We start from the raw sequence: 18,188 nt of genomic DNA on the forward strand, positions 1-18,188 counted from the left end.
ATATTTTATATAGTATGCCAGGGAAGGATTCCTGAGATTCTCAGTAAAGAGAAGTTAGAGCTTTTTCATGGGTCTTGTCATCAGCCTGATCAACAAAACACTAAGAAAATTAAAAGAGAGAGAGAGAAAAAGAAAGGGGAGGAACATTACACATGGGCATTCTAAAAGTGTTTCCCAGACAACGTTCCTTATCTAGAATTCTTGACAAATATGTTGTACAAAAAGGAAATGAATAAAAACTAGAATTATGGCTATAATCATTTTTTAACCTGTGGCATTTTCAGAAATAAAATGCAAAGTAGCAGACGAAATGTGTGAATGTCAAACTGATTAATTAATTTCAAGCCTATTGAAACGTTGGCTATTGAAGTTGCCTATAGGTTAAAACAAATTGAGGGTCTGCCCTTCTTAAAGGGTTTCAGGTGTGAGTATAGGATTCCTCACAGTGTTAGAGCTCCACGTGAAAGTCCAGGCTATAAATTTTGCTTGCTTCCCGGCTAAATGGACACTTTGAGTGGAGACAGACTGGCGGGAGCTGAAGCAGTTAGAGCTTTGATTTACCACCGCTCTATCATTCCATCCTACTGAGAGTCTTGAGCAGTGATATCAAGGAATCTTGATTGGCTGCTGTTTAGAGATTGAGACAACACAAATGATGTCTAACCTAAGTCAGTGTGTAGGCCATACTACCGTGACTTAGTGTGGTAAAGTCACATGGCCATTAGGAGATAAAGGAATGGGACGTCTGCTAATAAATCTGTTGAGAGATTAGTCTTCTCTGACCCTCATTTGTTTCCAGGAAGTCCTGTAGGAGTGTCATGGATAAGAAATCACTTGTGAAAATTTGCTATCTGTACTCCACATTTTCACTGAAGGCCAATTTATAACATTTGCTTTGAAAATCCCAGATTCAGAGCATTCCTACTGATCTATTTTTTTTTTTTTTCCCCTGGTGATAAAAATGCTCAAATAAAATTTGGCCAAAAAAACCCCAAAAAACCAAACAACAGCAACAACGATGACAAACCATTTGATTTAAAAAAAAAAAGTCAACTGCAGATGCTGGAGATAAATTTAGTTGGAGACTGAATACTTAAAATATAGTTGAGGTCCTTAAGAGCAGTATTTTAATTCCAATCCAGGCCTCTGCATTAGAAAGTAATGAATATATTATTAAAATAAATAAGAGATTCTATGGCTGTGAGATTTAAAAAAATATATTATTCAGTCTCGTTAGTTTTTCATCAGCTTTCATTTGGTATGTTTTTATTTACTCTGATGTTGGTAAATCTCTCCTAATGCTGTAATTATAGGAGTAAGGCTGAATATGTTTTGCTTAACATCTGCAGGGAAAATGCAGTGTTTGATTTGTTTCTTTTTTAATTTTCAGTTTGGAAGAGGTTGATTAATCCACTGGTAGTCATCTGTTCCATCTTAAGTTACACCCATTAGATGTAGTTATAAATCCAACTGTGGAGTCAACTGAAATTTTAGAGACTAAATGAGGGATTTAAAAATACAGTTTTGCTCCTTAATTAATGATTTTTCTAAATAGTGCACATGAACCACATTTTTAATGTTCTTTGGTGAAAATAAATTTCATTCACTTGTCTGTATCATCAGTTGTAGTCACCTTCTGTCATCTTGGCTTGTGGTACCACATTGAGTCACCATTTTAGCATTCATTTAAAAAGAATCCAAGTAATTGGTTCTGTTAAATCATGTCTGAAGACTTCTTGGTTTAACTGTCTTTTGAAGAGACACTCTCTGGAGAGGACGGTGTGCAGATAAACATGTGCTCACTCACCCTGCCTCTTCTTCTATTGCTATGGTGCAGTTAGAGCATTATATTAACCTCAGAACACCAACCCTGTGAGCCAGTGGAAGCCACACTAAGGGACAGTTATCTTAGGAAGCCCCGAGGGGAATTGATCATTGCCATCTTAAGTTTTCAAAGGCCTGTGCCTGATGTGCACCATTGGAAAAAATAAAAGCCAGAATTTTAGAACTTCAAAAATTTTCCATTTTGATCTACTTACAAAATGTCAAAAAAAGAAAAAAGCATGAAACTTGATTCATAGCTTTACCACAATTATAAATTGAAAATAATTAGTAGCTGTGGAGAGCTGAAAAGTAAAGTGAAAATAACACTAAAATGTAGAGACTAAGCTGAATGAGCACCTGAGAGAACATCACTATTATTGGGAAGAACTGAAAAGCTATGTTGGCTGCCTCACCATTTTATCTATTCTCATGTCCTAGTGGGGAAACACATTGGAAGATATTTTTATCTCTGTGTATATAATAGGTACAATGAGATTTTAATAATTTCCAGGGAATTTCTAAATTCTGGGAATGGAAATGCAGCAGGTTCCTAATTTTCCACATAATAACCAGGACTTAGATTCTCAGGCCACCTGGACCCAAACATCTTGGTCAAAAAACTTGCTGGATCTGGCATTCGGATTCAGCTGGTTCTATCAAAGCTCTGGTTTAATAAAGGTAACAAACCCTTCTGGATTAAGTTTATTTTAAACACTTGTTAGCTTTAAATGCCTAGGTAAATTTAATACAACTAGAAATACTGCAGGCTACTTTTTAAAAGAATTTATTGTGAATGTGACACTATGTGAGGAAAAAAGGTGTTTTACATATAAATATATCTTAACTTGAAATTTGGTGATCTTATCATTTATAAAATGGTAAGATTTATAAAATTGTTAGAGAGAATGAAGTAGAAAAATATATAATTGTGATGACTGTGCTATAAATTAATTTCTTATGTTTAGACTCTTCATTTTTAAATAGATGAAGCTTTAGATAGTGATAAGTTTTAGCTTTCCTCCATGAGTAGTACTCATCTTATTATGAGTGCTTAGAAACAATCTTGAAGTATAAAATATCTCGTGGAGCATGTTATAACCAAATACGTCATTTTTTCTTGTAGCCTTCTTAAGCTTTTAAATGTTTTCACTTGGTATTAGAAGAAATTCTATTTTGGGAGTAGATGTATTCTGATCTTCCATCTTGCAACTATATGCAGGATACAAATATGGCAAACTAAGTATCGACCCAAAGATCCCCAGAGGGCTCAGGAAAAATGATGTTTAGTTGACTAGATAGAAAGAATAAGTGACATTGAAGAGTTCAGAAAATAGATCCTCGGACCACCCAGCTGATCTCAATGGGTGTTGTTCATGACTATTTTTAAAAAAATGTCTTTGCTTGAATGAACTTGAAGAAATGAAGGGCATGTGACTCAATCCAAATTCATGTCTTTAACTGAAGGTCATTTCCAGAAGGATAACCAATGCATTTGCTTCAGAGGTCAAAGTATAGCTTCTGAATTTCAGTCCAATCAGGACAGTGTAGCAATCAGGACATGGCATTCTGCTTCAGACCCAGGCTGTGACTCATAGACCCTTCTGCTGTTAACAGCACTGGCTTTAGGGGCTCTGAGAAATGACAGAAAATAAGTGCAGTGCTGAGCCAGAGCGCCTGATGAAAACTGTGTGCATCTTTACTGTTCCTTGCAACACTAGATTTATTATTGAATTTCTGTTCCCTAAATTGGGCTTGTTGAAAAGGATCTTGAGTAATCCCAGTCTCTTTTATCACTCTCCAAACTGATAAACCTTTTCTATAAACATATTTGGTCTTCTTTCTACTGTCACTTCTAAATTTAACTTACCGTGTGTTTTTGCCTCTAGATCTCACTTTCTGAGTACAATTGTAGAATTTAATCCTTAAATAATTAGATTAAGGGTTTAAATCATCTAAAATGTTTTTTAAAACCATGAGATTAAAGTTTATATTTGTTCCCCCTGTGTTTTGGAGAGAGGGTAAAAAGAAGAAGAGAGATGAGGACATTGAACTCTCCAGTCCAAAGCCATCATGGCAGGAATATGTACAGGTCAAGAACTGGATGTCCTCCAATTGAATAGGACTGAAATACATTGTAACACTGAAGTGGGCTCTTCAGAAAAGCCACCAGCTGCAAATGCCCAACAGTTAGAGAACTGCCTGGATTTGAAGTATTACCTGGACCTTCAGAGAAACTTTAAGAAGCTATTTTTGGTGGACCTGGGGTGAAATGTTAGAGATGATGGGTAGACCATCTCATGATCTGGTGTCCAAATCATAAGAAACTGCAGCTGTTTTTGGTAAACCATGAATTTAATAGCTGTTCAAATTAGACTTCATGGGACTTTTGGATATTAAAAGATAGAAAGATTCAGTAGAAAGAGCATAACACAAAAAGATCTGGTTTCCAACGTCACCCCATCACTTAGTTAACATCTGATGCTGCATAAATCACTAAGCCTTTTTAGGCCTCATTTTCCTTAGAGATTAAAAAAAAAAAATACCTATGAATTGGTAGAGCTCTTCTAGCTCTACAATTTTAATTTTTAAAAATATTTTCTTGAGTTCTTTTGCATATTACTATCCAAATGAAAAAATGCAGAGCACACTTCAGTGTTCACTGGGTGAGAAAAAGATCCTGTCCTTAACCCCTACTCCTCCTGCCTTTACTACTTCTAACAAAACTCACAGCTTCCAAAGCTCCTGCTAATGCTTCTGTATTTTCTCATCAGGAAAATCTCTGGGTAAATGATAGTAGATGACTATTTTTCTCAGTTGAAAATAAAAAAGGCCATTAGATAATTAAAATAAAAATTAGAAGTTTGGGTAAATAAATTAACTACTAGCTAGTATTATTTTTGAAGACAATTCCCTTCAAATGTATATTATTCTTTTTTAAAAATCATATAAATAACATATAACTATTAATTATTTAAGAATTCAAACATTACAGACTACCTCTCTTCTTCATCTCCCAATCTAATTTCCATACTCCAGAGCCAATCACTGATAATGATATCATATGTGTATCTCTCAAACCATGTTTAATTAATTTACATGCATATGTCTATAAAAATGTATATGTAAATTTTGTGACACATTGACAAATGTTAGATTACGCACAATCCTTGAAAAGCTCAAGATGTATAACCTTGAAAGAATCATAGCCATCATCTTTCCAATACCTCTTATTTTATAGGAAACTAAGGCTTAATGATATGTCTGAGGTCAGCTTTCTCTTCCAGTAAGATAAGATTGATGAAAATTAATAAATTTTCTTATCTTGGTTTTTTAAAGATGTGTGAAAAGATCACTTTAACTGGGTGGTTTAAATAGATCTGCTGAGATTACAATGGTGAACAATGATTCCTTGACCTAAAATTATCATTTATTTCAAAACACATAAAATTCAAAACACGTAAATTTAATCGCCATAACTTACTTTTCTAAAAGTCTCTATGATGTTTCAACAGGTTGAGTCTTTATGCTGGGGTGGCTGTTGTTTATTAGGAGCAATAGGTATCAAAAATCCAGTCTACTCTATCACTAGATGCCAAACCTGGATTGGTTTGCTTAACCTCTTACTCCCATAGCACCTGGAGCATATCTTTGCCATTTCAATTTTCATACCACAAGACAAGCTGCACCAGATCTGGTGTTTGCATCTACTATGATCTGCTGCGTTCCAGCACCTAGAACAGTGTCTGGTGCATAGCAGGTGCTCAATAGTTCATTGTTCAATTATATTTGTTTTACTGAATCCTCTATTATATTGAAAACTCTTTGGCTGTATGGACTATGACATGCTTATCTTCTTTTTAAAGTTCTTAGTTTATTAATCTACTCACTCACTGCAGATAAAGTCACTGATGAATCTTTACTCCTTCTGTTGTCCAATTTCTACCTTGCTTTTTTGCCATTGCCAACATTGGCCTTGGCTGTCTCCCTAACTTTCCTCATTCTGTCCTGTGTTCTTTTCACTATTTTCTTGAGGTATTTTTTTCTTCTCATACAGGCCACATCTTGCAAATCTATACTTGGGTTCATTTTTCTTTGCATAACCCAAGGAATCATAAATCATGCCAAAGCCAGTTGTCCTGCCACCACCAAAATGGGTTCTGAATCCAAATACAAAGATGATATCTGGTGTGGTCTTGTACATTTTGGTTAATTTTTTACAAATTTCTGTCTTGGGTACTGTTGCCTTCCCAGGATGAAGGACATTGATGACCATTTTTTTTTTTCTGTTGAAGTAGTCTATTGGTCATGAACTTTCTGGTCTGGATAGTTATTGTGCCATTCACAATGGCGGCTGACCCTCAAGCAAGGAAAAGAGCAACGTATTCATCTTTGTAGTTCTACTACAACTGCTATTAGAACATGACTGGTACTCAAAAATACTTGCTAAATATTATACATAAAACATAAGTGAATAAAGGAGTAACTAAATGAATGAACAACATAAGTGTAAGCTATTAAGACCAGAAAAGGATATCATTGTTCACCAAGTGAATTCGTCTGGGCCTCAGTTAAAAATCTGAACTGGTAGCCTTTTTGATTCATTACTAGGGCCTGGCTCTTACTTTTCCCTCAGCTACCTTGGCCTGCTATCTTTTCCTTTGCAAAGAAAATCCTGGATCATTCAAATATAATAAGAAATACATAACTTTTAAGAGATTCTCTTAAAGGACCTGGTTCTTTACTTCGGTGATGTTTTATTTCTAAGGTTTCCAGTCTGTTCTACGTACAACGTACCAAAGGCTTGTGTTTCATATCCGGCAAGATATGATCATTTTCATTCCCATATTCTTTAGATTTCTTCTGCAATTTACAGCTTGTGTGCGTCTATGTTTGTGTGCAGATTATCATTTAATTTATAAAGTTACTACCAAAGAATTTTCTCCTGGCTGAGAATAAGAGAGAACTAAGGAAGTACATTAATAGCCTTATCAGGAAAATGGGAAATCCTTGTACCAAGAATTCATATCAGCCTGAAATAATTCTTGTTTCTTATCTGCTCCACAACTTACTCTCAAGAAGTTACTACTTGAAGAGTGTCCAAAATTTTCACCACCAAGCAAAGACTGCTTTGGGGTTATTTCCCTTTGCTATTGCATCTCCATGTACACAGATTCTATTTATCCACATATTTAACTGGATTTATTGAGAAATAATGCTTGCTACACATGTTTTATTTACAAAAGACATGTACGATTACCATTCTGTTTTAATCAGCACACGCTAACTAAATTAGGCTAATAATAACCAAAAGAAAAGAAATGGACATTTTAGTTATCGCAACAAATGGATGACATCTGAAATATTGAAAATAGTTTATGTGTCTATTGCCACCTTGATGAACTTCTGTGGACCTTAGAAGTAGCTATTTATAGAATTCCCATAAGTTTTAAGATCCTGAATGAAGATCAGAAAGACTAAACAAAGACTATGAAAAAGAAACCATGGATAGTTACTGAATGATTGTGGGAGTCATAATTCTTTAATATATATGCATCTCATTCCTCTCTTCTTCTAAAATTTTGTCTTTTCTGGGTTAATGCTTTGAGGTTTATTTGCTACATAATCAATGTGAGATAACAAAGATACATTTGTCATTACATTGTCAAAGAAAATTACTCACCAACCATATTTATAATAGGAAGTAAAACAAGTAGGTTTAAAATGCCATTTAGATTAGCTGTGGTGAATTGATTTGTCTACTGCCTGGGTCTGATTCAACTTTTTCTCTTCTGATTTATTATTGTAAAATATATTTGCGTATATATGTTTTTGTTATACATTCAGTGCAACACAGATTAGAATTATATTTGGTTCTAAAGAGTGGAGGTAGAGTTAGCTTAAATGACTGAAGATAATACTGCATTTTGTCATTTGTTTGTTGTTAGACTAATTTAGAAAATGTGTTGGTGATTAGTTTTATTTGGTGTGTCTTAGAATTCTGTCACTATATTGAACATAATATTTAAAGGGCCTGGTGCTACATAAATACTGTCTCTAGTTTGTGGGCATAACATTAATTATGCTCTAGAATGGTTAATCTTACTGAGAAGTCCTGAAAAATCTCTGAAACCTCAGTTTAACCAGTGATGCAATTCTACCTTCTCATTCATTTCCCCTTCCCTACATACCGACCCCCTATTTTTTTTTTTCCTACATACTTGTTAAATAGTTGTTAAGAAGTTTAGTTTCTTCTCTTTTTTGGTTCTGTCTTTGGGGTAAAATTAAAATTCAGACGGGTGGAAGCAAATGGAGATGTAAATAATGTAGATTAACAGAGAAAAAAGAACTACCAGAGTAATTGGTCCATAAAAAACTGAGGTATTTGTATAGTTTGCACATGTATGTGTTTGGTAGCCGTGAGAGAACGTGGTTAGATCCAATTAAGACTAACTTACTGAGGAGGGAAGATGGGGTGGGTGGGTGAGACAAGAGGAAGGGTGGGATAGAATTCAAAGTGGGTATCCCACTGGCCAGCAGACAGAAGTATGATTTTTCTAACAGGACTGTGCATGAGCACACGTCTCATGTGACTGACACATTCCTTCAAACAATAACTGACCTTCACGGGCTCAACTCAAGGGCTGCACATTTTGGATAAACTCAGAAAGGAATGAACTCAGAAAGGATGAACTCAGTCAAGGTCCTATGGAAGAGCATTAGAGCAACACTGGTCTTGATTTCATCTTGGTTTTAGGATAATCATCACCCTATAAAATCTTATCTTCACAGGCTCAAAAGAATGCTCAGAATAATAATCACGTCATTAGGATAATGCTTAAAACTCTCTTTAAAGTGCTTTGTCATCTATTATTTGCTTTAATATTTCCAATCCCCCCAGGACATTAAGGTTAGGCACTGTTATCCTCATTTAATGGATGAAAGAACCAAGGCCCAGAGCAGTAGTCACTTGCTCAAGGCCACAGATGCCAGCAATCCAGTATTCAGAGAGACTTTGAATGTTCTCTGATTTCTGTTAGAAAATACTATCGTGTGCAGAAGTCCTATCATTCATTTTTTTCTTTTTATAAATACCAGGGAGATTATTCAGAGGCTAGCACTTAAGTTGACCAACTCTCTGGTCGGCTTCTTTCCTCCTTTCACAGGCCAGTGGTGGGTGGCTGCTGGAGGATTTGTTCCTCACCACCCTTCATTCCACCCCAAGTATAGATTTCCTGTTTCGATAAGAGGAGCCTGGCTCCAAGGAGTGGAGTTGCTGAAAAGAGAGTTATGTGTCAGTCTGCTGGAGCCACGTGGAACAGTCTCAGTCATAGGTCCTCATGCAGTTGCTGGCACTTTCCAATGAGTTCTCTGTGGCAAATAACTCCAAGCGCTTTACAAAGGGAATAGCTTGCAGATGTGGGTACGATAACCTGCAAAGCATGACTTAAACATAGTAATTGTCTCTAGCCTGCTCTTAACTGTGGCGACAGAGTTTCTACTATGTCATTAGGGAAGGAATTTCCAAGTCTTCAAACACAGTAAGGGACACTTCTGACATCGACTGTTTTTAATGAAGTTAATTGGCTTCTGGCCAAAAAGATGGAGTTAAAGTATGTGAGAATCAAAAAGAACTAAGATACATAAAAGTTGAAGAGTGTTCAAACGTTAAAAAATTTTTTCTTGCTATTACTATTAAGCTTAGAAATAATCACTTTAACTCTTTATACTTAACCTATTGTCTTTTCGTTATGATTTTCTGTTATCTTCCTTAGTAAAATAACTAAAATTTAAAAGTGAATGATTTTGCTTTGCAGATTTTCTTCACCAGCCCACCTCCCTGGCCTTGCCCAGCAGAGCCAAGTAGAAAATGATCTTTGAACTTTAGGTGGGGGTCCCCAACCCTGGGGGCCATGGACCAGTCTGTGGCCTATTAGGAACCGGGCTGTACAGCAGTTAGTGAGTGGTGGGCTAGCGAAGTTTCATCTGTATTTGCAGCTTCTCCCCAGTGCTAGCATCACTGTCTCAGCTTCACCTCAGATCATCAGACATTAGATTCTCATATGAGCACTGGCCCCTGATGCTAAAGATGTTGGGGACCGCTGATAGGGATAGTTGAAATTTAGAGGTTATCCAGTCCAATCTCTCACCCAACAAGGAAATTGCCACCACTTGACAGGTGGTCCTCCAGATTCCCTTCCCTCCAAGGCCTCATATTTGGACAACTATTACCATTAGAATGTGCTTTTCTACCCTGAATTTTTATTACTTATAGGTTCTAGTTTTACCCTCTGGAATTAGATGAGACTAGTTTAGTTTGTTTCATATCACAAACCCTCAAAATATTTCTCTGGAAAAAATCACACCTCTCTTACAGTCAGAATAATTAATGTAGACTGGGTCATGGCTGCCTGGAGGACTATGAGGTGGGCAGATACTATAGGAAAAAAATCACAATTGATTAACAATATCTGGCATGGACCAAGGAGGAAAGAGTGGTGGCACAGGTGGTGCACATTTTTAGACTTTGTCCTTAAATGTAATGTAATAACTGAGCATCCTTGGATCCTTCAGTTGTTATATACCATGGCTAGATACTTTACTATCCTGGCTGATTTTCTCTGAACAATATTCCTCTTGAAAAATAGCTCCCAAAGGTGGTCTGACTAGTTCAGAAAACAGTGGGACTAATGATATCTATTAAAACATATTCATCAATGAACTCGACAATTGCATCTCTTTGTGTCACTTATATAGAGCATGTAGCCTTCTATCAACTCTAGGTCATTTTCATATAGCAGTCAACAATGCAGTATAATTTGAGGAGTACCGCAAGGCCCTACAGTCTCAGTCTATGTGGTCTGACATCTCTTCATCATAGTTACTGTTTTGGCTTAGACAACTGTGGTTAAAAAAATGAGTTGAGTGTAGGCTGCTCCTATTAGGATACTAGAAGTCATTAACACATTGGTGCAGAATGGCTTTTTCATTGCTTCAATGAATGTTCATTGATGGCCTGCTTTGCGGTAGGCATTGTTTTAGACACTGGGGATAATGCAATGAACAAAAAAACCCCAAACTTCCTGTCCTAATGGAGCTTGCACAATAATGTGGGAAGACAGACAATATAACAAAAAAATAATACAAATAAGTGCTGTTGAGGAAAAAAAAAAAATTGAGCAGAGGAGAGGAATGGAAAGAGGTAGAAGAGGAGATGGTTGTGTTTTAAAATAAAGTGGTTAGAGAGGGCCTCACTTAGAAGATGAAATTTGAATAAGTCCTGAAGGAGATAAGGGAAGATGGAGGTCCAGGGGAAAAGCATCGAGGCAGCAGAACAGCATGTGCTAAGTTTGTGGGAGCATGCTTGGCATACCTGAGGAACAGCAGGAATTACAGAGTGGCTAGGGAAGTGGATGATGAGAAAAATAATAAGAAATGAGTAGAAAGATAAAGGGGCCAGATTGTGTAGGCTGTGAAGGCTATTATAAGGGCTCTGGCTTTTATTCTAGATGAGATGTGAGACCATAGGAAGGTTTGAGCAGAGGGGTGACATCACCTGACTTTCTTTTAAAAAGGATCCTTCTAATTCTTGTGTTGAGAATAGACTATAGGCAGGTAAGGCCAGGAACAAGACAATTCATTAGAAGTTTCTTAATCTAATTCAGGTGAGAGATGTTGATGGCTTGGACCAAGATGGTAATGAAGAAGGTAGTGAAATGGTCTAAATTTAGATATATTTTGAGAAATAGACTCTAAAGAATTTTCAGATATTTAGATGTGGAGTATGAGAGAAAGAAAGCAATGAGGTAACATTGAAGTTTTTGATTCAGAGCATCTGGAAGAGTGGAGTTGCCATTTTTGATGTGGGGAAGACTAGGACCAGTAGATATGGAAGGGAAAATCTGGAGTTTTGGACATCTGAGTGGAGGTTTCAATTAGGTGATGGAGTCGGTAGATATAAATTCTTCAGCATATAAATGATCATTAAGGCCCTGAGGCTGAATGAGATCACCATGAGAATGAGTAATGAGAAGAGGGCAAAAGACTATAGGGCTACAATGAGGTCAGGTTGATGAAGAGATCAGCAGAGGTGTCCAGAGAATGAGTGTCCAGTGAATAACAGGGTGTTGCCCTGGAAGTCTAGTGAAGAAAGTATTCATGGAGAGAGAACAATCTAAGGTGTCAAATGATACTGATAGATTATGTAAACCAAGGCCTGAAAATAATCACTGGATTTAAAAACTTGGAGGTCACTGGTGACTTTGAGAAGAGCAGTTACAGTGATATGGCTGAGACAAAAGACTGATAGAGTAGATTAAAGAGAGAACTGAAGGAGAAAAGTTGGAAATGGCAAGTATAGACAAAACTTCAATGAGTTTTGCTGTAATAAAGAGCACAGAAATGGGGAGCAGAGGAAACTATAGCTAGAGGAAGAGGTGAGATCAATAAATTTATTATTTTTAAGATGAGAAAATTATAAACTTTTTTTTTCCACTGATGGAAATGACCCAATAATAAGAGATTTTCAGTTTAACTGTTTATTACCCTTAGGATGTTGAGTAAGACCCAGAAAAATATTTTTGATGGAAGAAAGAAATATCTAATTCTTGGAATAGTCTATGAAGTGGGTAAGCTATGATAGAGAAAGTAGCCCTTTGGTAGCTGGGTGAGAAGGATGTCAGCATGAACTTACTGGTGTAGACAAAATCGTGTGTGGCGGGGAGTGGGACACTAGGCCCTAAAAACAAGTCTGTCTGCTTCATACCAATGCAAGATTCTCCTTAAGAGCACAGAAATCAGGTGAAGCTCCACGATAACACATCTTATTTAATTTGTATTTCTACCTTTTATTTTGCTTTTCTAGCTGTCCAATCAATCACCGTATATTTGTTGAATATCTCCTAATCTCAATCTAATTTTCCTTCTTGTCCAATTCACCTTTGTGTCTCAGTTAGCTTCTGAAGATACATGACAAAATGTTTTTTAGTTATAAAGTTCTCTTTATTCCTGCTAGTGTTGGTTTCTTCCCCAATTCCTCATCTACTTTTATTATTTTTCTTTCAAGCATAAGCCATGGTGGGACTTAAGCAGTTAGCACCTTATCATCTTCCTGCTCTATCTTGCCTGAGACCCATCTAGTTATCCAGAGCTGGGGTCTCTCTTCAGTTGGGCTCCAGCTTATTCTCCCTGTGATAAAAGAGAGCATGTTGCTTCTCATCTATTCATACACTTATCCATCCATCCATCTATTCATCTATCCCATTAGTATTTATCTAGTTTCTTGCACTTGGGATTGCATATTGGCAGTCGAGGTATTTTTCCTCTGCTACCTAGGGCAATCTGGCAATTCCTAGAATCCTTCCAGGTCTCCCCTGGGCCAGGCACTCAGCCCTCGGCATGGGGAACAAAAGAGTGCTGGGCTTCAGTCTTAGGGGAAACAGGGAATATTGGTCGAATATTTAGAAATGACTATTGATTATAAACATTGCATCAGAAGGATTTTAATGCAAAGGGGACTATAAGTTAGCGGAATGTGATGGTAACTTGTCTAAGTGGGCATTAATAAAATTTCCCCTTTCATGCGCAAAATTATGTAATAGCAAGATCAGCTTGCCTGACCAATGCCAGCATTCATAATTCAACATCCATCACATTAAGTGAAGTTGAAGGAAAATATTGCCAGAGGATCTGTGTAATTTAAAGAGTTAATCTGGGTTCAAGATGATAAATATTATTGGTTGATGATTACCCCAGTCCTCTCCCTGAGTGCCACCTCACGCAGCCAGGGCTTCTCCCAGCTCAGCTGGGTTAAAAAACACTGAAAGTAGTACTTTTAAAAAGTTTACAATTTAGTTCAATCCAACCTAGTCTAATCATGGGCTCACAGTGGGTAAAATTACCACTTCCTGTGAATTGAGGCTTAAAACTCTCCGCTATATGTCTACTTGGTTCCTTATTTCATGAAACTCGGGTTGTGTTAGTGTTTATAATGGTCCTAAACCTTAATCGTTCCCATCTGTTCAATATTACATGGTAATTTGGTAGTGAAAGAGTACTAGGCTTGGAGCCAGTTTGATTCTAGTCCTGGCTTTTTCACTAATTAGCTGTGTGACTCCAGCAAGTTTGCTCATCTCTGTGTTGGGTTCCAACCTCCTCTTCTCGGACCAGTTTTTTCTACTTTGTTTTGACCTCCCCATTGCTTTGAGACGTTATACCGAAAGGAAGTCAAGATGGAGATGAGAGGAAAAAGAGGAAGACATCTTCATCTTCTTGATGCACCTCCTTGCATCTGCATCTGCATCTGCATCTGCATTTGCCTTCTTCTTCCCACTTGATATAATGAATGACATGTCCCTGCTCTTAGCAAAGGCCAGCTCCTCCATCTGGACTCTGAATCTGTCCCCTTTCCCCTCTCAAATATTCTTCCGTTATTTCCTCTTTTGCTATCAGCTCTTATTTCTCTTGAATCAGTTCCAAAGTATACAAATATGCTCTTGAATCTCCTCAAATTCTTCCCTTGTCCCATATGCCCCTCTAGTTACTGCTCCATTTCTCAGTCCTCCAACATAGGCTGACTTGCTTAAGGAGTTGTCTTGGCAAACCCTTCTGTATGCTCCAGCCTATCTCCTGACATGCCATGTCATTCCTTCCTCATTCTTTCCATGTGTTTATTTTACGACCTAATGTTATATCGATAGTCATGATATTATATTATGCCAAAAAGTCTCCACCTTTGAGTGTGTTGTAGTTTGAGTATATTTGTTTCTCATACAGCTTTCTGTATGTTCTGGAAGTAATAATTTAAAAATTTTTGCTTAATTTTCTGTGCCCCATTATTATTTTTATTTCAATGACCCAATGGCATTGTAAACTGCCCTCTTAATATCTCCCATACTTTGCATCTATTCCATTTTTTTTTTCCCCCTTTGGAGACCTCCCTCTGGGAACCTTCTATTCTTTTGCTCTAATCTGAACCTGTTGTTCTCTAGGCCTGCTAATCAGCTGTTGTCTGGGGACTTTCCTTGACTCTCACTTGATGACATAAATGTGGGTCAAGAAATTTTATCTGGCAGGCTTTTGTGGGATATACTGGAGCCAGGAGAGTTGGAAGGAAGAAGACTAATTCAGAGGACTTTTGAGTGAACTCAGGCTTGAGATAATTAGAAGAAATTCAAATGCATGCTTATGAATGAGGCAAGGCTCTTTTCACATTTAGTGATAGTATATCCAGAAATAATAATAACAATAATAAATAATAATATTAATAATAATGTATTATTAATGCATTAATAATAACATATGATGTAATAATATATTATTATTTATTATTATTATTATTGTATCAGCCAGGGACAGAGTTCAGTTACATAAGCAGGGTCACTATAGGTGTAACAGGAAAAAAAGATTCTTTGTAATTAGACTTTACAAAATTATGGAAGGTCAGAGGATTTACCAGCCATCCATATCCAGCCTCTAAAGTGAGATCATGAGGAGAATGGGAAAAGTTTGTGGGTCTTCAGCCTCATATCTGGTAATGGCTTGGGGTCACTTTTGGTGTGTAAGGTCAGCAATCTGAAAAAGGGGCTGGTGAGAAGAGGAGAGCCAGGATAAGCTGGATCTTGCTGATATCTCAGCATCTGTCTGTCACTTCTACTAACCAGCATGACCTTCAGAGAGTGTAGCTACTGTTTTTCTTTGGTAAAGTACCTCTTTGCTCAACTCTAGCCAGGAACCCTTAGATAAGGGGAATAATTTCAGCTTAACCAAATTGACAACCGATTATCATTTACTGAATGTGTCTTCTCCCCTTCCCACCCACAATTCTATGTTGAAGTCCTAACCTCCAGCACCTCAGAATGTGACTATATTTGGAGACAGAGTCTTCAAAGAAGTAATAAGGTAAAATGAAGTCATTAGAGTGAACTCAATTTGATATAACTGGTATCCTTATAAAAAGAGACCAGGACACAGACACAGAGGAAAAACCATGTGAAGACACAAGCAGTTGAAGACAGCCTTCTACAAACCAAGGAGAGCGATCTTAGAAGAAATCAACCCTGCCAACACTTTGATCTCATACTTCTAGCTTTCAGAACTGAGAAAATAGATTTCTGTCCCGTTAGCCACCTAGTCTGAGGTATTTTGTCATGGTAGCCCTAGCAAACTCATATATTGATCAATACAGCACAATGTCTTATGTTTTCATATTGCTTCAGACATGGCAAAGCATTTCAACATGGTAATAATAAAAAACGCTGATAATCATGGCTAACATTTATACAGAGTTACTATGTTCTAGGCATTGTTCCAAGCGCTTTACATATATTAAATAATTTAATCCACACAACAGCTTTATGAGATAGATACTATTATTTTCATTCCCATTTTATCGATGGTGGATAAGCACAGATAATTCAACTAATTTGCTTGATGTAACACAGCTTATACATATTGAAGCCAGAATTCAAACCCTGATAGTCTAACTTTATGGTCCCATCTTCACTCTGGTCTCTCGGCAGTTGACTTTTCTTTCCACTTGTGTGCGTCACCCTGTTCGCACGCACACATCTCAGGTTTAGTCTTCCCCTTGGCAGGTCATGACCCTAACTTCCTTGTACTCTTGTAGCTTTCTGATTTTGTTCACGGGTAAAAGCTGCCAGGGAACCTGTGTATATTCCCCAAGTCACACACAGGGCCACATGCTTCCCTACCACAGGGCTGTGACGCAAGGTCTGTATTTTCCAGAGAGGAAAGCCTCACTCCCAGAATGGTGGGGTTGTCATGTGACATAAGATTGTTCACATAGCAAAAGGAGCCAGGCAGTCTACATTTCTTACTAGAATAAGATTTGATTTCTAAGTCACTTCTCCTTGCAGTGGTCAAATAGTTCCCCTGCTTGAGGTCATGTGATTACTCAGCAAATTTCAGTCTTCAAAACCAGCAGCTCTAGAAATTTCCATTTTGATCCCAGAAACCTCTCTTGCTTTTACTAAAATGCACTAAAATCTGTTAAAAACAGAGACATGTCTACTTGGATACATCAGCGATTTCTATTTGGTTCAAAATGGCAAATTAAACTGTGCTTAGAACAAAATGGCCACAGGCAATCATATGAAATGCCAAGTGAGCCTATGAAACAGAGGCTTCACTTCATGTTGCCAATGAGACTAAGTTATAATTATCCACACCACTTTCCAGAACAGTTGTTTGTGTTCTACTTGGGGCTTCTGAATAAAGTGAAATCCTATTGTGGCATTAAAAGTATGTTTTCTCTGCACATTAAAAGAAGCACTTGACACTTTTGCCACTCGAGTAATCTACTACAACAGGAAAAATGATAGGTACCAAGTACTGTGTAGAGATTGAAATTACAATAGCAACTAACGTTTAGTGAGCACTTACTATGTACCAGTCACTGTTATGAATGCTTTACATGGAGATCTTTTCATTATCACAACACTTTTTACTGGTAAGAAAATGGAGCTTAAGGAGAATCAGAGGACTGGTGAATAGTGGAGCTGGAATTTGAACCCAACTATCTACCTTTAAAACCCTTGCTAATAATTACTACATATTCCTACCCTTAAAGAAGGAAAGATGGAAATGAATGATTATTTTTACCCGACAACTTTTTCTTCCTGATTCTGAACTCATTTTGTGTGTAGTAGTGACCACTGTGGGAAGGGGAGGAAGAAGCTATGTGAGGGCTCAGTAGAATTCTCTTCCATCTTAAACCCTCCTCTCTCTGATCTCTGATTTAAGACAGCTGAGTCCTGACTGTTCACCTGATGTGCAGGCTTTAAAATAATGGCAGAGGAATGGGACAGGCGTGTTTGCTACATAGCACTGAACTCAGGACTCTCCACTGGCAAGAGAAGCAGGTGACTTTGATGGGATGCCAAGCCAGCACAGATGCTCTCAACTCCACCAGTGGGTATAAACCCATTTTAAACTATTGGACTATCACTCTCCTTTCCTGTACTGCCAAGCTTCTTAAAGAGCAGCTGCATCAGCTAGGGCTCCTGGTTACAAATCACAGAAGCCAATTCGGGTGAACTAAAGCCTCAAAGTTATTGACTGAAAAGATACCAAGGATCTCACAAAGTGGACGGGAAGGCTGGACTCCAGGAAGCCAGAAGGAAAGTTGCACTCAAGACCATGCTGCAGGAAGAATGTCATGAGAATGCCACCCTGGGCAGGCATGTCTGGGATACTGATGGTCTCGAGTGTGTCAATCTCATGCATAATCTCTAGCTCTTTCTGCATCTTAAGATCAATGTCTTTATAGGGTATAAGGGTTTGATTGGCTGAGAGTAGGCCATGTGTCTATGGAATCTGGAGGGTCATGATGAGTTGTACAGACAAGA

The 18,188-nt window shown here is 37.5% G+C and overlaps 1 pseudogene; it reads right to left on the reverse strand.

The window, feature by feature from the left end:
- Positions 1-5,763: 5,763 nt before the first annotated feature.
- Positions 5,764-14,204, reverse strand: LOC111746288 (annotated as a pseudogene).
- Between the last annotated feature and the right edge of the window lie 3,984 nt (positions 14,205-18,188).

This window comes from Pteropus vampyrus, unplaced genomic scaffold (genome assembly GCF_000151845.1).
Source record: "Pteropus vampyrus isolate Shadow unplaced genomic scaffold, Pvam_2.0 Scaffold182, whole genome shotgun sequence".
Lineage (NCBI taxonomy): Eukaryota > Metazoa > Chordata > Mammalia > Chiroptera > Pteropodidae > Pteropus > Pteropus vampyrus.